A 26,488-nucleotide genomic window follows, 5' to 3' on the forward strand; every position below is an offset into this window, starting at 1 on the left:
GCAAACCCCTCCCCCAGAAAACCAATTAGGAAAGAAAAACAAACAAACAAACAAACAAGCAAAAAGACAATAAGAGAACAACCACCACTACTTCATAGGTACAAGTTTTATTTTTAATTTGTTCCCACTATTCTGGTTCATTTTTTTTATATAGATAATCTTTTAAACTACTTACCATCAGAGTGAGATGTCCACTACATGAAATTTCATAATAACTTTCTAACCTGAACTTTTTGATACATAGAACTATGCTTTTCTTTTGCATTTCTATTTTTTAGTTTTTTCAAATTTTAGTTTAGTTTAGTCTATTCTTTTTTTATTTTTATTTTCTTATATTCATATAGAGTTAAACTTCAAGGTCATTCCCTTTCCCCAATCAATGCTACCGCTATAGGTAAGCCAATTTTTACTCCATTTTTATCTTAAGAAAGCTAAGTCCTTTAACAAAGATATCAAGATACATCCAGGAAGAATCAAAATAACCTTTTTTGCCCACACTGAGAATTTATAACCACTCTCCCATCTTTTTCTTCCGTCAGTGTTTCTTTGTTTTTGTGTTTGTCATGATTGTATATAAATCTTATACTTGGGGTTCTTTTTGACGAGGTTCTGCCTTTATTTGCATATATAGATATATGTTTCTCTCTTGTCATATACTTTTTTTTTAATGAGAGGTTTCTTTATTTTCACTAAACAGGCAACTGAAATATATGGTACAAAAATAAGTGGTAAGATTATTGTAAAATGAAATGGACAGAATAAATATTCAATTTAATTTTTCCATCTATGAGAATTTCACAATATAATCACAGCTTACTTTGTATTATAGATGTGCTACTTGGATCTATTCATCCTGGCATAAGGCAACTGAAAAATCCCTCAAGTTTTACCAGTAATTTTTTGGTAAAGTTTTCTTTTCTTTTCTTTTCTTTTTTTTAGTGCTTCAAAGGTTTGGTTTTTGCCTTAATGATACAGTATAAAGGGGGAAAGAATTCAGAAACTTTTCTAAAGTAGATGTATGCTACAAATGTTAGTGTGATGCTCTTCAAACTGGCAGCTTATTGGTGAGTTAACAAGAACAAACATTGCATGAATTTAAGATGAAAGCATATTTATTTATTTATTTATTTTTAAAGATTTTTATTTATTTATCTGATAGACAGAGAGAGATCACAAGCAGGTAGAGAGGCAGGCAGAGAGAGAGGGGGAAGCAGGCTCCCCGCTGAGCAGAGAGCCTGATGTGAGGCTCGATCCCAGGACCCTGAGATCATGACCTGAGTTGAAGGCAGAAGCTTAAACCACTGAGCCACCAAGGCCCCCCTTAAATACTTAGTTTTGAAAATCTAGTGTTCTTCCCCCTGTGGCAGTCAAGACTGGGGCTTACTGCAAAATTTTTCAGCATGCTTCCCTATTTGCTTTTTCATGTAGGACAATAAATGCAGTTCTGAAAAAAGTATACTTTTATATGTCTTTTTGTTGTCTGTTTTTCTTTGTATACTTCATAAATCTTATCTTGGGGCCCTTTTGGGCTGAACCTTCTCTTTTTATCTTCCTTTTTTCCCTGTCTCTCCCTTTTTTCTTTTTCTTTCTTTTTTCTCTCATTTGGGTGGGGAATGCTGATTCCTCAGAAGCTTTCCAGGGTGCACCTTGAATGCACCATTGTTGATACATCCAGCTACATCCGTTCAGTCATCTCTCACCAAAATGATTAGGAGGAGGAATGCCCAACTGAAGAAAAATACAGAGGCTGTGCCTTCTTCAAAAGAGCTAATGGCTATCAACATATACAACATGTTGGAAAGAGAATTTAGGCTAACAATTATCCAGGCCATAGCTAGGTTGGAGAAATCCATGGATGACCAAACAGAATTGATTAGGGCAGAAATGAAGGCCACAAGGGGTGAGGTTCACAATGTTATCAATGAATTCCAGTCTAACCTAAATTCTCTAAAAGCTAGGGTAACTGAGACAGGATATAGAATTAGTGATCTCGAGGATAAACAGATAGAATGAAAGGATCAGGAGGAAGCCTGGAACAAACAGCTTAGAAGCCATGAAAACAGAATCAGGGAAATAAAGGATGCATAAAACGTTCCGACATCAGAATTATTGGAGTCTCTGAAATTGAGGAGAAAGAAAGTACTCTAGAAGATACCATAGAGCAAGTTCTTCATGCAAATTTTCGCAATCTCGCAAATGGAATGAGCGTTTATGTACTAGAGGCAGAACGGTCTCACCCCAAGATAATAGATCCCAAAAAAACATCAAGGCAGCTTATAGTCAATTTGAGGAATCATAATTGTAGATACAATCACTTGGAAGCTGCTAGAAAAGGGAGGCTCCTTACTTACAGAGGAAAACCCATCAGAATAACCTCAGAACTGTCCACAGAGACCTGGAAATCCAGAAGGGCTGGTAAAATATATTCAGGGCACTAGATGAGAAGAACATGCAGCCAAGAATACTTTATCCACAAGACTGTCATTCAAAATGGATGGAGAGATAAAGAGTTTCAAGACCGGCAAGGCTTAAAAGACTATGCGACCACCAAGCCGACAATGCAAGAGATATTAAGGGGCATTCTACAAAAGAGGACAAATTCTAAGAATAGCATTGAACAAAAATATAGAGACAATCTACAGAAAGAAAGACTCCAAGGGTAAACGAGGTCAATAACAACTTAACTATCAATAATCACTCTCAATGTGAATGGCCTGAAGGTGCCCCTAAAATGGCACAAGGTGGCAGATTGGATAAAAAGACAGGACCCATCCATATGTTGCCTACAACAGAGCCATTTGGAACCTAAAGATACAACCAGACTGAAAGTGAAGTGATAGAGAAGCATCTTTCATGCGAATGAGCCTCAAAAGAAAGCTGGGGTAGCGATTTCCATATCAGATAAATTAGATTTTAATCTAAAGACTGTAGTAAGAGATACAGAAGGACACTACATCATTCTTAAAGGGACTATCCATGAAGATGATATAACAGATATAAATATATATGCCCCCAATATGGGAGCAGCCAACTATATAAGAAAATTGTTAATCAAGATAAAGAGTCATATTGCTTTACATATATTAATAGTAGGAGATCTTAACACGCCTCTCTCAGAAAGAGACAGATTATTGAAGCAGAAAATCAATAAAAAAAAGAAGAGCATTAAATAACACATTGGACCAGATAGACCTCATAGATAAGTACAGAACATTCCACCCTAAAACAACAGAATACTCATTCTTCTCAAGTGCATATGGAAAGTTACCCAGAATAGACCACATACTGGGTCAAAAATCAGGACTCAACCGATACCAAAAGACTGAGATAATACCTGCATATTTTCAGATCACAATCCTTTGAAACTGGAGCTTAATCACAAGGAAAAGTTCCAAAGAAATTAAAACACCCAGAAGCTAAAGGCCACCTTGCTTAAGAATGCTACAAGATGGGATTGGGAGGGAGACAAACCATAAGTGACTCTTAATCTCACAAAACAAACAGGGTTGCTGGGGAGAGGGGGTATGGTAGAAGGGGGTGGAATTATGGATATTGGGGAGGGTATGTGCTTTGGTGAGTGCTGTGAAGTGTGTGAACCTGGTGATTCACAGACCTGTACCCCTGGGGATAAAAATATATGTTTATAAAAAATAAAAAATTAATAATTCAAAAAAAAGAATGCTTGGATCAACCAGGAGATCAAAAAAGAACTGAAACAATTCCTGGAAACCAATGAGAATGAAGACATTTAGGTCCAAAACCTATGGGATACAGCAAAGGCAGTCTTAAGAGGGAAATATATAGCCATCCAAGACTTCCTCCAAAAAATTAAAAAATCCAGAACACACCCGCTGTATCTACACCTTAGAAAACTGGAGACTCAACAACAAATCAAACATACTCCAAATAAGAAGGGAAATCATCAAGATTAGAGCAGATATCAGTGAGCTAAAAACCAGAGATACAGGAGAACATATCAATGAAACTAGAAGCTGGTTTCTTGAAAGAATCAGTAAGATTGATAAACCATTGGCCACACTAATCCAAAAGAAAAGAGAGGAAGCCCAAATTCATAAAATTATGAATGAAAAGGAACACCAAGGAAGTAGAAAGAATCATCAGAAGTTATTATCAACAGTTATATGACAAAAAGCTAAGCAACCTAGATAAAATAGATGCATTCCTGGAAAACTATAAACTTCCAAAATTGAACAAGGAAGAAATCTATTAACGAGATTGATATCTAGTAATGAGATTGAAGCAGTGATCAAAAACCTCCCAAAAAACTAGAGCCAGAACCTGATGGATTCCCTGGGGTATTCTACCAAACTTTAAAAAAGAAATAACACCTATTCTCCTGAAACTACTTCAAAAAATTGAAGCAGAAGGAAAACTTCCAGACTCTTTCTATGAAGCCAGCATTACCCTGATCCCCAAGCCAGCAAAAACCCTACCAAAAAAAAAGAATGCCAAACCAATATCACTGATAAATATGGATGATAAGATTCTCCACAAGATCCTAGCAAACAGGATCCAGCAGCACATTAAAAAGATTATCCACCATAAAGAGGTGGGATTAATCCCTGAACTACAAGGCTGGTTCAACACTTGCAAATCAATCAATGTGATAGAACAAATTAATAAGAGAAGAGAGAAGGTCCACATCATCCTATCAATTGATGCAGTAAAGCATTTGCCAAAATCCAGTATCCATTCCTGATTAAAACACTTCAAAGTATAGGGATAGAGGGAACATTCCTGAACTTCATAAAATCTATTTTTGAAAGACCCACAGCAAATATCATCCTCAATGGGAAAAACCTTGCAGCCTTCCTGTTGAGATCAGGAACACGACAAGGATGCCCACTCTCGCTTTAGCTGAGCATCAGGACTCCTGCGTGAGCAAACCCCAGTTACAGGAGGGTTTGGGCAACGGTTGGAGTGTGGAGAGCTTGATATGGAGAATTCAACTAAAAGAAATTGCCATAGAGGCCGAGACTACTTCAGCTAGCTGGAGATCAGCTAGATAGCTTATCTAAAGTTTGCAAACACCTGAAAATCCATCGGCAGATCGAAGAGAAGAAGAACAGCAATTCTGGAAACAGAAAAACAACCACTTTCTGAAAGGTAGGACTGGCAGAGAAATGAATCCCAAGCGATGGGAAGATAGACCCCGGGGGGAGGGGCCGGCTCCAGGCAAGTGGCGGAGCAACCGCGCACAAAATCAGGACTTTTAAAAGTCTGTTCCGCTGAGGGACATCACTCCAGAGGCTACCCGGGGCAAAGCCCACACGGGGTCAGCGGGGCCTCAGGTCCCGCAGGGTCACAGAAGGATCGGGGGTGTCTGAGTGTCACAGAGCTTGCAGGTATTGGAACGGGAAAGCCGGCTACAGAGACAGAGCCGACAGTAAGCTCGCAGCTCGGGGTGACCTTGAACCGGTCGCAGGCTCGGTGAGCTTGGAGCGCGGCCGGAGGTCAGGCAGACGGGAGTAACTGGGCGCTGTTCTCTGAGGGCGCACTGAGGAGTGCGGCCCTGGGCTCTCGGCTCCTCCGGGCCGGAGACCAGGAGGCCGCCATTTGTATTCCCGTCCTCCGGAACTCTACAGAAAGCGCTCAGGGAACAAAAGCTCCTGAAAGCAAACCAAAGCGGATTACACACCCCGGCCCCCGGTAAGGGCGGTGCAATTCCGCCTGGGGCAAAGACACTTGAGAATCACTACAACAGGCCCCTCCCCCACAAGATCAACAAGAAATCCAGCCGAGACCAAGTTCACCTACCAAAGAGTGCGGTTTCAATACCAAGGAGAGCAGCAGAATTCTAGAAGAGGAGAAAGCAAAGCACGGAACTCATGGCTTTTTCCCTGTGATTTTTTTTAGTCTTGCGGTTAATTTAATTTTTTTTCTTTTTCATTTTTTGTTTTTTTTTCTCGCCTTCGAGTAAAATTTTTTTTAACTGTTACCTTTTTCTTTTTTAGCGATTTTTTACTAGTTTATCTAATACATATATTTTTTCTTTTTTATATTTTTCTTAGGTGTTCTCTTTTTTTAAAATTCTTTTCTTTTTTTTTCTTTCTTTTTTCTTTTTTTTTCTTTTTTTTTCTTTCTTCCTTTTTGAACCTCTTTTTATCTCCTTTCTCCCCCCTCACAATTTGGGATCTCTTCTAATTTGGTTAAAGCATATATTCCTGGGGTTGTTGCCACCCATTTAGTATTTTACTTGCCCCTTCATATACTCTTCTCTGGACAAAATGACAAGACGGAAAAATTCAACACAAAAAAAAGAACAAGAGGCAGTACCTAAGGCTAGGGACCTAATCAATACAGACATTGGTGATATGTCAGATCTAGAGTTCAGAATGACAATTCTCAAGGTTCTAGCCGGGCTCGAAAAAGGCATGGAAGATATTAGAGAAACCCTCTTGAGAGATATAAAAGCCCTTTCTGGAGAAATAAAAGAACTAAAATCTAACCAAGTTGAAATCAAAAAGCTATTAATGAGGTGCAATCAAAAATGGAGGCTCTCACTGCTAGGATAAATGAGGTAGAAGAAAGAATTAGTGATATAGAAGACCAAATGACAGAGAATAAAGAAGCTGAGCAAAAGAGGGACAGCAGCTACTGGACCACGAGGGGAGAATTCGAGAGATAAGTGACACCATAAGATGAAACAACATTAGAATAATTGGGATTCCAGAAGAAGAAGAAAGAGAGAGGGAGCAGAAGGTATAATAGAGAGAATTATTTGGGAGAATTTCCCCAATATGGCTAAGGGAACGAGCATCAAATTTCAGGAGGTTCAGAGAACGCCCCTCAAAATCAATAAGAATAGGCCCACACCCCGTCACCTAAAAGTAAAATTTACAAGTCTCAGTGACAAAGAGAAAATCCTGAAAGCAGCCCGGGAAAAGAAGTCTGTAACATACAATGGTAAAAATATTAGATTGGCAGCTGACTTATCCACAGAGACCTGGCAGGCCAGAAAGAGCTGGCATGATATTTTCAGAGCACTAAATGAGAAAAACATTCAGCCCAAAATACTATATCCAGCTAGGCTATCTTTGAAAATAGAAGGAGAGATTAAAAGCTTTCAGGACAAACAACAACTGAAAAAATTTGCAAACACCAAACCAGCTCTACAGGAAATCTTGAAAGGGGTCCTCTAAGCAAAGAGAGAGCCTACAAGTGGTAGATCAAAAAGGAACAGAGACCATATACAGTAACAGTCACCTTACAGGCAAAACAATGGCACTAAATTCATATCTCTCAATAGTTACCCTGAATGTTAATGGGCTAAATGCCCCTGTCAAAGACACAGGGTATCAGAATGGATAAAAAAACAAAATCCCTCTATATGTTGCCTCCAAGAAACTCATTTTAAGCCCGAAGAGACCTCCAGATTTAAAGTGAGGGGTTGGAAAAGAATTTACCATGCTAATGGACATCAGAAGAAAGCAGGAGTGGCAATCCTTATATCAGATCAATTAGATTTTAAGACAAAGACTATAATAAGAGATGAGGAAGGACACTATATCATACTCAAAGGGTGTGTCCAACAAGAAGATTTAACAATTTTAAATATCTATGCCCCCAACGTGGGAGCAGCCAACTTTATAAACCAATTAATAACAAAATCAAAGAAACACATCAACAATAAAACAATAATAGTAGGGGACATTAACACTCCCCTCACTGAAATGGACAGATCATCCAAGCGAAAGATCAGCAAGGAAATAAAGGCCTTAAACGACACACTGGACCAGATGGACATCACAGATATATTCAGAACATTTCATCCCAAAGCAACAGAATACACATTCTTCTCTAGTGCACATGGAATATTCTCCAGAATAGATCACATCCTCGGTCCTAAATCAGGACTCAACCGGTATCAAAAGATTGGGATCATTCCCTGCATATTTTCAGACCACAATGCTCTAAAGCTAGAACTCAACCACAAAAGGAAGTTTGAAAAGAACCAAAATACATGGAGACTAAACAGCATCCTTCTAAAAATGAATGGGTCAACTGGGAAATTAAAAAAGAATTAAAAAAAATCATGGAAACAAATGATAATGAAAATACAACGGTTCAAAATCTGTGGGACACAACAAAGGCAGTCCTGAGAGGAAAATATATAGCGGTAGAAGCCTTTCTCAAGAAACAAGAAAGGTCTCAGGTACACAATCTAACCCTACACCTAAAGGAGCTGGAGAAAGAACAAGAAAGAAACCCTAAGCCCAGCAGGAGAAGAGAAATCATAAAGATCAGAGCAGAAATCAATGAAATAGAAACCAAAAAAACAATAGAACAAATCAACGAAAGTAGGAGCTGGTTCTTTGAAAGAATTAATAAAATTGATAAACCCCTGGCCCGACTTATCAAAAAGAAAAGAGAAAGGACCCATATAAATAAAATCATGAATGAAAGAGGAGAGATCACAACTAACACCAAAGAAATACAAACTATTATAGGAACATACTATGAGCAACTCTACGGCAATAAATTTGACAATCTGGAAGAAATGGATGCATTCCTAGAAACATATAAACTACCACAACTGAACGAGGAAGAAATAGAAAGACTAAACAGACCCATAACCAGTAAGGAGATTGAAACAGTCATTAAAAATCTCCAAACAAACAAAAGCCCAGGGCCAGACGGCTTCCCGGGGGAATTCTACCAAACATTTAAAGAAGAACTAATTCCTATTCTCCTGAAACTGTTCCAAAAAATAGAAATGGAAGGAAAACTTCCAAACTCATTTTATGAGGCCAGCATCACCTTGATCCCAAAACCAGACAAGGATCCCACCAAAAAAGAGAGCTATAGACCGATATCCTTGATGAACACAGATGCGAAAATACTCAACAAAATACTAGCCAATAGGATTCAACAGTACATTAAAAAGATTATTCACCACGACCAAGTGGGATTTATTCCAGGGCTGCAAGGTTGGTTCAACATCCGCAAATCAGTCAATGTGATACAACACATCAATAAAAGTAAGAACAAGAACCATATGATACTCTCAATAGATGCTGAAAAAGCTTTTGACAAAGTACAGCATCCCTTTCAGATCAAAACTCTTCAAAGTGTAGGGATAGAGGGCACATACCTCAATATCATCAAAGCCATCTATGAAAAAACCACCGCAAATATCATTCTCAATGGAGAAAAACTGAAAGCTTTTCCGCTAAGGTCAGGAACACGGCAGGGATGTCCATTATCACCACTGCTAATCAACATAGTACTAGAGGTCCTAGCCTCAGCAATCAGACAACAAAAGGAAATTAAAGGCATCCAATCGGCAAAGAAGAAGTCAAATTATCACTCTTCGCAGATGATATGATACTATATGTAGAAAACCCAAAAGACTCCACTCCAAATCTGCTAGAACTTATACAGGAATTCAGTAAAGTGTCAGGATATAAAATAAATGCACAGAAATCAGTTGCATTTCTCTACACCAACAGCAAGACAGAAGAAAGGGAAATTAAGGAGTCAATCCCATTTACCATTGCACCCAAAACCATAAGATACCTAGGAATAAACCTAACCAAAGAGACACAGAATCTATACTCAGAAAACTATAAAGTACTCATGAAAGAAATTGAGGAAGACACAAAGAAATGGAAAAATGTTCCATGCCCCTGGATTGGAAGAATAAATATTGTGAAAATGTCTATGCTACCTAAAGCAATCTACACATTTAATGCAATTCCTATCAAAGTACCATCCATCTTTTTCAAAGAAATGGAACAAATAATTCTAAAATTTATATGGAACCAGTAAAGACCTCGAATAGCTAAAGGGATATTGAAAAAGAAATCCAACGTTGGTGGCATCACAATCCCGGACTTCAAGCTATATTACAAAGCTGTCATCATCAAGACAGCATGGTACTGGCACAAAAACAGACCCATAGATCAATGGAACAGAATAGAGAGCCCAGAAATAGATTCTCAACTCCCTCCTACACTGTTGGTGGGAATGCAAGCTGGTGCAACCTCTCTGGAAAACAGCATGGAGGTTCCTCAAAATGTTGAAAATAGAACTGCCGTATGACCCAGCGATTGCACTATTGGGTATTTACCCTAAAGATACAAACGTAGTGATCCAAAGGGGCATGTGTACTCGAATGTTTATAGCAGCAATGTCCACAATAGCCAAACTATGGAAAGAACCTAGATGTCCATCAACAGATGAATGGATCAAGAAGAAGTGGTATATATACACAATGGTATACTATGCAGCCATCAAAAGAAATGAAATCTTGCCATTTGCGACAACTTGGATGGAACTAGAGCGTATCATGCTTAGCGAAATAAGTCAATCAGAGAAAGACAACTATCATATGATCTCCCTGATATGAGGAAGTGGTGATGCAATATGGGGGCTTAAGTAGGTACGAGAAGAATAAATGAAAGAAGATGGGATTGGGAGGGAGACAAACCATAAGTGACTCTTAATCTCACAAAACAAACTGAGAGTTGCTTGGGGGAGGGGTTTTGTGAGAAGGGGGTGGTATTATGGACATTGGGGAGGGTATGTGTTTTGGTCAGTGCTTTGAAGTGTGGAAACCTGGTGATTCACAGACCTGTACCCCTGGGGATAAAAATATATGTTTATAAAAAATAAAAAATTATATTAAAAAAAAAGGATGCCCACTCTCACCACTCCTGTTCAATATAGTATTAGAAGTCCTAGTAATGGGAATCAGACAACAAAGAGAAATAAAAGGTATCCAAATTGGCAACGAAGAAGTCAAACTCTTTCTCTTCGCAGATGACATGATTCTATATATGGAAAACCCAAAAGACTCCAACCCTAAACTACTAGAACTCATACAACAATTCAGCAACGTGGCAAGATACAAAGTCACTGTACAGAAATCAGTGGATTTTTTATACACTAACAATGAAAATATAGAAATGGAAATTAGAGAATCAATTCCATTTACTATAGCACCAAGAACCATAAGATACCTGGGAATAAACCTAACGAGAGAGGCAAAGAATCTGTACTCGAGGAACTACAGAACAATAATGAAGGAAATTGAAGAAGACACTAAAAGTTGGAAAACCATTCCATACTCTTGGATCTGAAGAATAAACTTTGTTAAAATGTCTATACTGCCTAGAGCAATCTATACTTTTAATGCCATCCCGATCAAAATTCCACTGGTAGTTTTCAAAGAGCTGGAGCAAATAACCCCAAAATTTGTATGGAATGAGAAGAGACCCCAAGTCACTAAGGAAATGTTGAAAAACAAAAATAAAACTGGGGACGTCACATTACCTGATTTCAAGCTTACTACAAAGCTGTGATCACCAAGACAGCATGTTACTGGCATAAAAACAGATACATATACCAGTGGAACAGAGTGGAGAGCCCAGATATGCACCATCATCTCTATGGGAAAGTAATCTTTGACAAAAGAGGAAAACATATACAGTGGAAAAAAAAGACAGACTCTTCAATAAATGGTGTTGGGAAACTGGACAGCTATAAGTAGAAGAATGAAACTCGACCATTCTCTTACACCGTACACAAAGATAAACTCAAAATGGATAAAAGACCTTAATGTGAGACAGGAATTCATCAGAATCCTAGAGGAGAACATAGGCAGTAACCTCTTCTATATCAGCCACAGCAACTTCTTTCAAGATATATCTCCAAAGGCAAAGGAAACATAAGCCAAAATCAACTTTTGGGACTTCATCAAGATCAAAAGCTTCTGTACAGCAAAGGAAACAGTAAAAAAAAAAAAAAAAAAACAAACAAAAAAAACCAAATAAAACAAAGAGGTAAGCCACGGAATGAGAGAAGATATTTGCAAATGACAGTACAGAAAAAAGGTTGATATCCATGATGTATAAAGAACTCCTCAAACTCAACACACACAAAACAGACAATCATATCAAAAATTTGTCAGGGGTTATGAACAGACACTTCTCTAATGAAGTCTTACAAATGGTATCAGACACAAGAAAAAACGTTCATCATCAGTAGCCATCAAGGAGATTCAAATTAAAACCACATTGAGATATTACCTTATACCAGTTAGAGTGGCCAAAATTAGCAAGACATGAAACAATATGTGTTGGAGAGGATGTGCAGTAAGGGAAACCCTCTTTCACTGTTTGTGGGGATGCAAGTTGGTGCAGCCACTTTGGAGAACAGAGTGGAGATTCCTCAGGAAATTAAAAAGAGAGCTTCCCTATGACCCTGCAATTGCACTGCTGGGTATTTACCCCAAAGATACAGATGTAGATGAAAGAAAGGCCATCTGTACCCCAATATTTATAGCAGCAATGGCCACGGTTGCCAAACTGTGGAAAGAACCAAGATGCCCTTTAATGGAGGATGGATAAGAAGATGAGGTTCATATACACTATGGAGTATTATGCCTCCATCATAAAGGATGAATACCCACCTTTTGTAGCAACATGGACGGGACTGGAAGAGATTATGCTGAGTTAAATAAGTCAAGCAGAAAGAGTATCATCATATGGTTTCACTTATTTGTGGAGCATAAGAAATAACATTGAGGACATGGGGAGATGGAGATTAAAAGGGAGTTGAGGGAAATTGGAAGGGGAGAAGAGCCATGAGAGACTATGGGCTCTGAAAAACAATCCGAGGGTTTTGAAGGTGTGGCGATGGGAGTTTGGGGGCACCATGTGGTGGGTATCAGAGATGGCACGGCTTGCATGGAGCACTGGATGTGGTGTAAAAACAATAAATACTGTTACACTGAAAATAAATTAAATAAAAGAAGAATAATTAAAACCTATTTTCTCAAAATATTCCAATAAATAGAAAACAGAAGAAAAGCTTCCAAATTTATTCCATGGCAGGAGAACTACCTTGATTCGAAAACCAGATAAAGACACCACTAAAAAAAGAAAACTACAGGATCACAAATCAAATAAATGTGGTTCCAGAAAATGTCAATAAAATACTAGCAATTGGAATCCAACAGTTCATTAAAAGCATCAATTACAATAATCCAGTGGATTTTATTCCTGCATTGCAATGTAGTTCAGAATTTACAAATCAAGGAAAATGATGCACCACCTTAATTAAAGAAAGGGCTTGAACCACATGATTCTTTCAATAAATGCAGAAAAAATTTTGACAAAGTAGTGCATGCATCCACGATAAAATCCCCCAAAATTTAGGTTTACAGGGAACATAACTTAAACATAATTTTAAAAATAGTATTTGAAAACCCACAGCTAATATCATCCTCCCTGGGGAACAACTTAGAGCTTTTCTTCTATATTCAAGTATGAGACAGAATGTCCACTCTCACCACTTCTATTTAACATAGTACTAAAAGTCCTAGTCACAAAAATCAGACAACAAAAAGAAATAAATGAAAGGGGTGCCTGCATGTTTCAGTTGGCTAAACATCTGATTCAACACAGGTCATAATCTCAGGGTCCTGAAATATAGCCTAGTATTGGGCTTCCTGCTCAGCAAGGAGTCTGCTTCTCCTTTTCCCTCTGCCCCTCCCCCCACTCATGCTCAGTCTCTCTCATATAAATAAATACAATTTTATAAAAAGAAATAAAATACAATCAAGTTGTCAATGAAGTAGTCAAACTTTCATTCTTTGCAGATGACATATTATTTACAGAAACACTACCAAAATAAAACTAATACACAAATTCAGTATATTCACAAGATACATTCAATTTCTATACATCAATAAGGAAGCAACAGAAAGACAAGTTGAATTAATCCCATTTAAAATTTCACTAAAAAACACAAGAAATAAACCTAACTAAACATGAAATACCCACACTCTGAAAACTTCAAAACACTGATGAAACAAAGAGAAAATAATACAAAGAAATGGAAAAATATTTTATTCTAATGAATTAGAAGAACAAATATTGTTAAAATATCTATACTACCCAAAGCAATGTACACATTTTGTTAGGGTCCGTGATCAAAGGAACGAGTCTGACACAAAGCAAAAGTCAAGCAAAGCTTTATTTCATTCCAAGCATCAAAAATCAAACTCACCAGTTGGGGCCATCTCTTACAAAGAGGAGATGATGCCCAGGACACCAACCCTGATGACTCCCCTACCCAACAACTCTGCTACCAATGACAATCCTTCCGAACCCTTCCCTATTACAATGCTCCTGGCAGGGCTGCTCTCTGGCGAGGCTGCTCCCCAATGTGGCTGCTTCCAAGGACTACAATGCTCCCAACACTACGCTCATGCCCCTCCCGATGACTATGCTCCCCAGTCACACAGATTAACTTTTATAGAGGTGGGGTTGAGCCCGGCCCACACACTGGTGGCCAATGAGATTGCAATACACAGGGAAAACAACACAGTCATCTTAGGTTGGCAATATGGGTCAACAATTGAATTTCAATTTACCATAGTAAATATATGCACACCCCACTGATTGGATGTCTCCATCCGGTCTGGCCTGTTCCTATATATGGGGTTTTCAAGTAAGTTCTTCTGGGAGGGGCAGGGTCAATCCAATTTAGAAGGAAATGTCTCCCTCTGGCTAACCAGGCCCTTATGTTCCCCCCTTTTCTTTGAAAATTAGTCAAATCCTTGACTTTTCAGCCAGTTTTATGTTCTTCTGTTGTAAGGGGTATATTGAGTATGTAAGACTAACATTTTTATCGCTCTAATTTTCTTTTGTACAAATGACATTAGTGCACAATTGGCTGATGAGTTAGCCATTCTCCACTTTGTATAACCTTTCCATTTTTCTAATTCCGTTTGTCTAATTTCCCACCTATACTTTACATAAACAGGTAACAATAGGAGCAACAATAAACTCATAGTCTTTTCAGTCTTAGCTTTAGGCCATGGTCAGCAGGGTCTATCGGTTGTGGCTTCCATCTCTGGGGGGCGTCCTTGTCCTTGGCTCATTTGAAGTGACCCACATGAATCCAGGCCCTGATGTCTTCTACTTTTATTGCCATGGGGGTGGTCAGGATGACAGTAAATGGTCCCTTCCAGCAAGGCTCCAAATTTCCCACTTGATGGCGATGTATCCAAACGAAGTTTCTGTGTTGGTAAGAATGTGGTTCCACCTCCATCTCCATCTCATGTTTGGCGGAAAAAGTTTACCCGGACTGAAAACATATCTAAAAAATCTAATATACATTTGTGCCCATATTTTCAGGGTTTCATTTCTGTAAAATCTATTTCCCAATAAATTTCTGGTTCCTTACCTCTTTCTCTTTTCCCTCTTCCCATTCTAGTTCCTCCCACATTAACTGCCTGGCATTGAGCACATCTATCAACTACATACTGAACCATACACCCTAATTTAGAAACCTGGAACTGCTTGCCTATAAGCACCTTGAGTTTGTGTGTCCCCAAATGAGTACCCTCATGTATCCGGTCTATTAACATTTTACCTAGTCTTCGAGGAAGGATTATTTTTCCTGCTTTAGTCTTAGCTCAGTCCCCTTCATTGTCCAATTTAGCCCATTTTTGTAAATACTTTAAATCTTCCTCTGAATAATTCAGTTTTTCTGGTAGAGCTGGAGCCTGGAGTGTAACCAGCTCTTGCACTGTCTCTCGGGCTGCTTGCTTTGTGGCTTGATCTGTTAATTGGTTTCCTTTTGAAATCAGATCAGTCCCCTTTTGCTGTCCTGGGCAATGCATAACGGCCACCTCTTTTGGTTCCCAAATAACCTGGAGGAGAGCCAATATTTCTCCTCTGTTCTTAATTCATTTTCCTTCTGCTGCTAATAGGTCCTTTTCTTTATAAATAGCCCCATGTATATGGAGAGTAGCAAAGGCGTACCTGATGTCCATATAGATGTTGGCAGTTTTACTTTTGTCCATCTGCAGTGCCTTAGTGAGTGCAACCAGCTCCACTTTTTGTGCCAAGGTTCTGTGTGGTAGGGCTGCTGCTCAGAGTTCCTGCTCAGGGGAACCACCACAACCCCCGCATTCCTCTTTCCATTGGCCATGTAGCTACTCCCATCTGGGAACAGAGTCATCTCCACAGCTGGGAGGGGAATGTCTCTGAGATCCCACCTTATTCCTGTGACTTGGGCTAAGACCTCCCCACAGTCTTGTGGGTGGTAAGCCAGCTCCTCTGGAAGGCACATGGCTGGATTTAGCACCGCTGGGGGCTGGATCCGTGAACCGCGGTATCCGCAGCCTACAGTAGCCCATCATCCCAAGAAACTCCCTCACTTGTCAGGCCATGGTGGTGCGGGGGTATTGGGTGATCACCTGTTTCCTGGACTCGGACAGTGAATGCACTCCCTCATGGAGATCAAAGCCTAGATAAGTGGCATGGCTCTGAAAGAGCTGTGCTTTCTTTGCTGACACTTGATACCCTTTTTCCTGCAGAGTCTGTAACAGAGCTCTCACTCCCTGCAAACATGACTCATAGTCCTCAGTGGCTATTAGCAAGTCATCAACATACTGTAACACAGTGAGTCCAGGTTTGGAAGTTCTGTACTCATGCAAATCCTCATGTAGGACCTCTTTGAAAATGGTGAGTGAATTCTTGAACCCTTGGGGAACTCTTGTCTAGGTGAGCTGGCTTTGGAACACTTCCTGTGGGTCGGACCACTCAAAACCAAAGAGGTGATGAGACTCACTAGCTAAAGATATGCAGGATAAAAATTGGGCTCCTGTGTCCACCAAAAAAATCAATTTATTTCCTCTCCACTTAAATTTTTACACAAGGTTCGGGGAAGGGTTCTGAACCATGGCCCCTTCAGTCTCTGATGGCCAGCATTGCTGTCTTCCTTTTGGGGCACTCCCTGTTGTTAAACACCTTTTCTACTATTCCCACTAACTCAGTAGGATTCTTCCCTTCAAATCCTTCAATTTTCTGAAGTTTCCTCCTTCTATCTGGGGCTGACTGACTGACGAAAGCAAGATTCACTGGCTCGTGTGCCTCAGAGTCGATCAGGCTATACATTTTATAGGCTTCAATTAACCTTTCTAGAAAAGCTCCTGGAGACTCATTCTTACCTTCAGTCACTGTACCAATGCTGGTTTAGTCCGAGGGCAGCTTTTACTTCTGGAAATTCTTACCCATTTCAGTTCCAGGATTTCAACATATCAAAGACCTGTAATTGTTCTCAAAGTCTCCCATATGAATTTCCTTTAAGGCGGAATTCATCTTACAAGATAATTAAAATAATTAAAAATGACAAAAACTCAGAATAGATATGGTTAAATATCAAGAGATGACCCTTACCAAAACATTAAAACTTTAGGAAATGTATAGAACCTCTGGAGGAGTTACAGCATTTACCCAAATGTAACCTAAGTTTTATCATTGATTTAGCAGTACTTCCTGAGTGACTTAGCATATTAAGGAAAAGCCTTATGAGTCAAAGAGGTCTCATTTACAATTCTGGGTTGGCAAAGAGAAAACCATTTACATGTTTTAGAACATCTCAATCTCTAGTGAAGACTAAATATTAACCAATTGTGAACTGTTGTAACGGCAGTTAAACACAAAACATGTTTACCAACAGATTTCAAAAGCACAAACCCAGTTCTAGCAACCAGCACCCTAGCACTTCATCCCATTTGTCATCCAAGCAAACTTCAAAGCTTAAGGTTACCAAAGACTCTGAAAGCCACTTTAACAATTACCCATTAAAACCCTGGGACAGAAAATTAACCATCAGTTCAGTCATCTCTTTGCTAACATATTTCACATTCCACCTGGGCCCATTCCACTTCAGATGCCATGCTCTCCTGTGAGCAAGGGGGAGGAGCTAGGCAGTCCACATCTGGCCAGAGAAGACAGGAACTTCCCCAAAACAAAGAGAGTTTCTGCAGCTGCTTGGGAATATTCCTTAAAGTCTGTCTCAAGTTAGACTAATCCCACTTGGCTCCAGTTATAGCCCATAACACACGAAATTAGTGAGGGAGAAGCCCCAAATCTATCATGAGTAACAGAGAGTTGAAAGTCAGAGTCCTCTTACTCTCTGCTTTCCCCATTCCTTCAAACACAACAAACAACACAGAAGACAACAAAAAGACAAGACAAAGACAACCACAGGCCCAGCAGTCCTGCCACCAGTGGGGATTATCTAGGGGGACTTGAACCCCCTGACCGTCTAGGGGGACTCGAACTTCCTGACTGCCCAGGGGGACTTAAATCCCCCCTCAATCTACCAGCAGAGGGATGGGGCATCCCCACATCCACTCCAGCCCTGGGGAGCATGGCCATTTCCAGTTTCTCCCCTGTGGGCTATACCCTGGAGGTCCACAACCAGACAAACAGGCAAGTTCCCATGATCTTACCTCCGGAGGCTTTTCCCAGAAATTCTGATGCTGGCTCAGTTCTTGTCTTTTGATCCCAGATGAGCCTCCAATGTTAGGGTCCGTGATCAAAGGAATGAGACCAACACAAAGCGAAAGTCAAGCAAAGATTTATTTCACACCAAGCATGGTAAATTAAACCCACCAGTTGGGGCCATCTCTTACAAAGAAGCAACAACGACCAGGACACTGACCCTGACGACTACCCTCCCTGACGACTCCCCTACCCAACAACTCCACTACCTTGATGACAATCATTCCAGGCGGTGCTGCTCCCTGATGACCATGAAGCTCCCAATACTCCCAAAACGACGCTCCCAACGACCATGATGACCGCTACACTCCCTACAAAATGCTCCCAGCAATGCCGCTCCCAATGACTATGCTCCCCAGCCTCACAGATTAACTTTTATAAAGGTGGGGTTGAGACCAGCCCACACACAGGTGGCCAATGAGATTGAAATACACAGGGAAAACTGCACAGTCATGCTAGGTTGGCAATATGGGTGACCATATTACCATATATGGTAATATTTACCATAGTAAATATATGCATGCCCCACTGATTAGATTTCTCCATCTGGCTTGGCCCACCCCTGTATCCGAGGTTTGCAAGTATGCTTCTCTGGGAGGGGCAGGGTCAATCCAAGTTTACAAGGAAATGGCTCCCTCAGGCCCTTAAAATTTAATACAATCATAAGTGTATTCAATTCCCATCATCTATTAAACCTATCAACCCACCCACCTTTATTCTGGTGACCATCAGGTTGTTCTATATATTTAAGAATCCGTTTCTTGGTCTGTCTCTATTTTTTAAAAATCTCTTTACTCCCTTGTTCTATTACTCAAATTCCACAGGTGAGTGAAATCATGTATTATCTTTGACTGACATATTTGGCTTAGTTGTATACTCTCTATCTCCATCTATGTCAATATTTTTGTATTTCTTGAGGACTGTTTTGTGACACAATATGCCATCTATTCTAGAGAATGCTCCATATGCCCTCCAAAGGAATGTGCAGATTCCTGCTTTAGGATGGAATGTTCTGAATATATCTTTTAAGTCCATTTAGTCCAGACTGGCATTCAAATGCAATGTTTTCTTGTTGATTTTCTGTTTAAATAATATTTCCTTTGATGTCAGTGGGGTTTAAAAGTCCCTTATGATCACTGTATTGTTATCAATGAGTTTCTTTATGTTTGTTATTGTTTTATATATCTGGGTATTCCCATATTAGGTACATGAATATTTACAGTTCTTAGAGTCTCATAGGCAACATATAGATGAGTCCTTTTTAAAAAAAAAATCCATGCTGTTGCACTATGTCTTTTGAGTGGGGCATTTAGTCTATTTACAATCAAAATAATTATTGATAGATACATAGTTACTGTCCTTTATTTCTTGTTTTGTCATTGTTTCTGGAGATTTTCTGTGATATTTTCTTGCTTTGCTACTTTTGCTTTCTTTTTTGCAATTGAAGAGTCCTTTTTAATATTTCTTGCAGGGCTAGTTTAGTGGTTATGAACTCCTTTATTTATGTTTGTCTGGAAAACTGTTTTCTTCTTCTATTCTGAATAATAGCCTTTCTGGATAGAGTATTTGCTGCAAAGATTTTTTCCACTTAGCACTTTTAATATACCATGCCAATCTCTGATGGCTTACCAAGTATCTGTTGAGGTATCTCTAGCTGGCCTTCTCAGTCTTCTATTGTAAGTTAAGGACTCCTTTTGCCTTGCTAATTGTAAGATTTTTTTTTTTTTACTTCATACCTATATTTTCCAAATTAAATTTCAGTATGTCTTGTTATTGGCCTACATTTGTTGATTTTGATAGGAGTCCTCTGTACATTCTGTGTCTGGATATCTATTTCCTTCCTCAGATTAGGAATTTTCAACGATTGTTTCTTCAAATAAATTTTTTGCTCATTTTCTTCTCTCTCATTCTTGGACTCCTATAATATGAATGTTATTACCTTTGATGGAGTCACTGATTTCCCTAAGTCTATTCTCATGTCCCATGATTCTTTTTATTCCTTTATTGAGCTTTATTATTTTCCATTGTTTTGTATTCTGTCACTAATTTGTTCCTCTGCTTCTTTCAGCTAGCTTTTAATTGCATCAAGCCTGATTCCTGTCATATACTGCCTTATTCATCTATGATTGATTCTTTATTAATTATTTTATCTCTGTGGTAAAGGTTTCTTTGATTATCTTCTATTATTATTTTCTCAATATCAGAGTGTATGCTTATGATTATTGCTTTAAATTTTCCATCAGCCATGTTACTTACATCTGTTTTGCTTAGATCTCTGACCATTGCCTTACCTTGTTATTTCATCTGAGATAAATTCCTATGGAATTTTGTTTAGTTCTCTTCCTTCTCCTGTGTTTAGAAAAGTTATTTATGCCTCCTGGTCCTGAAAGTAACTGTTTTATGAAGAATTCATTTAGTGTTCAGGTCCTGGTGATTCAGGGGGTGTCTCTGTGTGCTGGTGCTCTCTGATGTTGTGCTCTGTCTGTTCTTCCTTCAGACCAGTCACCTGCAGAGGCTGTCCTTGCTTTCTTTTGGCATTGTTTGATCACTGGGCTGAATATGGCAAATTTTAACTAAGTGTGCTCTGTTTGGTTTCTGAAATGAGATCTGAAAGCATATCTACTAAGACTCAGACCCCCAGAACTCTCTCGTTGATAGTAATGGTGTGGGCAGTGGTTTGTGCTGGTCTTCCAGGGGAGGGGCCTGCTATGCTAGGACTGAAGCAAACTTGACCAAGAAGTGAGGTCCTGTCAAAGACAAGAAGGTGGGTCTTGGTGTAAGCAAGTTAGGTGTCCAGTATTTATGATGTACTGCTTTTTGCAGGTGAATCTCTTTAAGCCAAGTTTTGGGGAGGGAAATGGCACCAACCATCTCATTTTTCACAGAGAACATCTCCATCAAATCTTCCTCTTAGAGACAAGCTCTGAGAAGAATCAATAATGTCCCCTGGTGTGTACCAGGCATTCTTTGAAACATTCTGCCCATGCCATCTGCTCTCAGGTTGTTTGTGTGCCTTCTCTCTAGGTGCATGGAAACACCTTCCAGGAGAGATCACACCTGAGCCAACTGACCTTTAGAACTCCAGGCTTTAAGCCCTGCTTGTTGAAAAAAAAAAACTCATGAAAACCAGCCCCTCTCATTTTAAAAGGCAGTCATTCTGGGGAAACTTTCTCCTTGTGCATTCGCATTTGTTCTATCTTTCATCCTTCTCCATGACTACATCTCCCTCCTTTGTTGTTTTCCTAAACCATGTCTTTGAACTTCATACCTTCTTTGATGTGGGTCTCTTCTCTCCCTTTAGTTGTGTCACGTGTTCTTTCAGTGTTCAGGTGGAATTCTTGGGTATTTGGAATCGTTTGATAGCTACCTAACTTTAGTCCTAAGATGAGACATGGCTAAGGTCCTTGTACTCCATTGTCAATTGCTTTCCCACCCAGTTCATTTTTTTAAGAACTTTAACAATGTCATCCCACTGCTTTCTAACCTCCATGATGTATGATGAGAAATCAGCTGAAATTTTATTTTATTAATTTTTGTATCTATTTTTGTACCAGTACCATTATATTTTGATTACCATAGCTTTGTAGTGTATCTTGAAATCTGGGATAGTGATACCTCTGGATCTGTCTTATTTTTGTGGGGTTTGTTTGTTTGTTTTGTTTTGTTTTGTTTTCAGTTGCTTTTCTATTTAGGATCTTTTGTGGCTCCATACAATTTGTGGGGCTATTTGTTCTAGGTCTATGAAAAATGTTGTTGGTATTTTAGTAGGAAATACATTAAATTTGCAGTTTTCTTTAGGCAGTATAGCTATTAACAATATGTGTTCTTGCAATCCATGAACATGGAACATCTTTATGTTGGTCTCTATCAACTTTTATTTTTTCATCAATGTTTTGGAGTTGTCAGAATACAAGTCTTCCAATGCCTTGGATAAATTTAATTCCTAGGTATTAAAATAGTTTTTGTGCAATTATAAATGGGGTTGTTATCTTCATTTATCATTCTATTACTGCAATATTAGTGTATACAAATAAAACATATTTCTGCGTATAGATTTTATATTCAGTGGCCTTTCTAAATTCATTTATCAATTCAAATAATCTTTTAGTGGAATTTTTGATCATCATATCACTTAGTATGATGCTATCTGTGTGATTTTCATATATGGTCTTTATTATGTTGGGGTATATTCCCTCTCATCCTACTTTGTTGAGAGGCTTATGGATAATTGCGTTTTGTCAAATAATTTTCTACATCTGTTGAACTGATCATATGGTTTCTATCCTTCCACTTTAGCATAATGCTCTCTAGCTCCATCCATGTTGTTGCAAAAGGCAGGATTTCGTTCTTTGTTTATGGTTGATTAATATTCCATTGTATATATACTACATCTTCTTTATCCATTCATTAGTTGATGGACAGCTGGGCTGTTCCTATGATTTGGATATTGCTGATAATGTTCCTATAAACATTGTGGTGTATGTGTCCTTTCAAATCAATACTTTTGCATCATTTGGGTTATACCTAGTAGTGTAATTACTGAATCATATGATTGTTCTACTCCTAATTTTTGATGAGCCTCCATACTCTTTGCCAGATTGGCTAAACTAGGTTGCATTCCCACGAACAGTGTAAGAGGATTCACCTTTCTACCCATCCTTGCCAACAATTGCTCCTGTGTTGTTAATTTTAGCCATTCTGAGAGTTGCAAGGCAATATTTAATTGAAGATTTATTTCCATTTCACTGATGATGACTGATGTTGAATATCTTTTCATTTCTCTGTTGGCCTTCTGTAAGTCTTCTTTGGAAAAAAAAATATCTATTCTAGTCTTCTGTCAATTTCTCTTTTTTAAATTTATTTTTATTTATTTATTTACAGCATAACAGTATTCATTATTTTTGCACCAAACCAGTGCTCTATGCAATCAGTGCCCTCTATACTACCCACCACCTGATTCCCACAACCTCAAACCTCCCGGCCCTTCAAACTCCTCGAATTGTTTTTTGGAGTCCATAGTCTCTCATGTTTCACTTCCCCTTCCAATTTCCCTCAACTCCCTTCTCCTCTCTAACTCTCCTTGTCCTGCATGCTATTTGCTATGCTCCACAAATAAGTGAAACCATATGCTAATTGACTCTCTCTACTGACTTATTTCACTCAGCATAATCTCTTCCAGTCCCGTCCATGCTGCTACAAAAGTTGGATATTCATCCTTTCTTGTGGAGGCGTAATACTCCATAGTGTATATGGACCACATCTTCCTTATCCATTCGTCTGTTGAAGGGCATCTTGGTTCTTTCCATAGTTTGGCCACCATGGCCACTGCTGCTATAAACATTGGGGTACAGATGGTCCTTCTTTTCACTCCATCTGTATCTTTGGGGTAAATACCCAGTAATGCAATGGCAGGGTCATAGAAAAGATCTATTTTTAACTTCTTGAGGAATCTGGACACTATTCTCCAAAGAGGCTGCACCAACTTGCAGTCCCACCAACAGTGTAAGAGGATTCCCCTTTCTCCACATCTCCTCCAACACCTGTTGTTTTGTGTCTTGCTAATTTTGGCCATTCTAAGTGGTGTAAGGTGGTATCTCAATGTGGTTTTAATTTGAATCTCCCTGATGGCTAGTGATGATGAACATTTCTTCATGTGTCTGATAGCCATTTCTATGTACTCATTGGAGCTGTGTCTGTACTTATCTTCTGCCCACTTTTTTTTTTTTTAATGATTGCTTATTTTGTGTGTGTTGAATTTGGGGAATTCTTTATAGATCCTGGATATCAACCTTTTGTCTGTACTGTCATTTGCAAATATCTTCTCCCTTTCTGTGGGTTGCCTCTTAACTTGGTTGACTGTTGTGCAGAAGCTATTAATCTTGATGAAGTCCCAAAAGTTCATTTTGCTTTTGTTTCCTTTGCCTTTGGAGACATATCTTGAAAGAACTTGCTATGGCTCATATCAAAGAGGATACTGCCTATGTTCTCCTCTAGCATTCTGAGGGATTCCTGTCTCACATTGAGGTCTTTTATCCATTTTCAGTTTTTATCTTTGTGTACAGTGTAAGAGAATGGTCAAGTTTCATTCTCCTACATATATCTGTCCAGATTTCCCAGCACCATTTATTGAAGTGTCTGTCTTTTTTCCACTGTATATTTTTACCGTTTTGTCAAAGATTATTTGACCATAGAGTTGAGGGTCTATATCTGGGCTCTCTACTTTGTTCCACTGGTCTATGTGTCTGTTTTTATGCCAGTAACATGCTGTCTTGGTGATCACAGATTTGTAGTAAAGCTTGAAATCAGGTAACGTGATGCCCCAGTTTTATTTTTGTTTTTAAAAATTTTTCTTAGTGATTTGGGGTCCCTTCCGATTCCATACAAATTTTGGGGTTATTTTCTCCAGATCCATGAAAATTACTGATGGAATTTTTATCGGAATGGCATTAAAAGTATAGATTGCTCTAGGAAGTATAGACATTTTAACAATGTTTATTCTTCGGATTCAAGAGCATGGAATGGTCTTCCATCTTTTTGTGTCTTCAATTTATTTCATGAGTGTTCTGTAGTTCCTCGAATACAGATGCTTTACCTCTTTGGTTAGGTTTATTCCCAGGTATCTTATGGTTCTTGGTGCTCTAGTAAATGGCATCAATTCTCTAATTTCCCTTTCTGTATTTTCATTGTTAGTGTATAAAAAACCACTGATTTCTGTACATTGACTTTGTATTTTGCCACATTTCTGAATTGCTGTATGAGGTCTAGTAGTTTCAGTGTGGAGTCTTTTGGTTTTCCCATATAAAGAGTCATGTCATCCATGAAAAGAGAGAGTTTTTCTTCTTCATTGACAATTTGGATACCTTTTATTTCTCTTTGTTGTCTGATTCATGTTCCTTGGACTTCTGATACTATGTTGAATAAGAGTGGTGAGAGTGGGCATCCTTGTCATGTTCCTGACATGAAGGTCAGGAAGGCTGCAAGCTTTTTCCCATTGAGGATGATATTTGCTGTGGGTCTTTCATAGATAGATTTGATGAAGTTAAGGAGTGTTCCCTCTATACCTATACTTTGAAGTGTTTTAATCAGGAATGGATGCTGGATTTTGTCAAATGCTTTTTCTGCATCAGTTGCGAAGACCATGTGGTTCTTCTCTCTTCTCTTATTTATTCGTTCTATCACATTGATGAATTAACGGATGTTGAACCATCCTTGTAACAAAGGGATGGATCCCACCTGGTCATGGTGGATAATATTTGTAATGTGCTGTTGGATCTTGTTTGCTATGATCTTCTTGAGAATCAGCATCCATATTCATCAGTGATATTGGTCTGAAATTCTACTTTATGGTAGGGTCTTTTCCTGTTTTGGGGCTAAGTGTAATTCTGGCTTCATAGAAAGAGTCTGCAAATTTTCCTTCTGCTTCAATATTTTGAAACAGCTTCGGGAGAATAGGTGTTACTTCTTTGAAAGATTGGTAGTATTCCCCAGAAAATGCTTCAGGTCCTGGGCTCTTGTTTTTTTGGGAGGTTTTTGATCACTGCTTCAATCTTGTTACTAGATATCGGTTTATTCAGGTTGTCAATTTCTTCCTGGTTCAATTTGGGGAGTTTACAGTTTTTCAGGAACTCATTCATTTTATCTAGGGTGCTTAGCTTATTGGCATATAACTGTTGATAATAACGTATGATAATTGTTACTGCTTCCTTGGTGTTAGTTGTGATCTTTCCTTTTGCATTCATAATATTATTAATTTGGGCTTTCTGTCTTTTCTTTTGGATTAGTGTGGTCAGGGGTTTTATAGATCTTATTAATTCTTTCAAAAACCGGCTTCTAGTTTCATTGATACGTTCTATTGTATCTCTGGTTTCTACTTCATTGATCTCTGCTCTAATCTTGATGATTTCCCTTCTTATGTGTGGAGTTGGTTTTATTTGTTGTTTATTCTCCTTAAGGTGTAGAGACAGATGGTGTATTCTGGATTTTTCAATATTTTTGAAGGATGCTTGGATGGCTATGTATTTCCCCCTTAGGATCGCCTTTGCTGTATTCCATAGGTTTTAGACTGAAGTGTCTTCATTCTCATTGGTTTCCATGAATTGTTTCAGTTCTTCTTTGATCTCCTGGTTGATCCAAGCATTCTTAAGCAAGGTGGTCTT

This window comes from Mustela putorius, unplaced genomic scaffold (assembly GCF_011764305.1).
Source record: "Mustela putorius furo isolate JIRA1106 unplaced genomic scaffold, ASM1176430v1.1 tig00001009_pilon_pilon_pilon, whole genome shotgun sequence".
Taxonomy (NCBI): domain Eukaryota; kingdom Metazoa; phylum Chordata; class Mammalia; order Carnivora; family Mustelidae; genus Mustela; species Mustela putorius.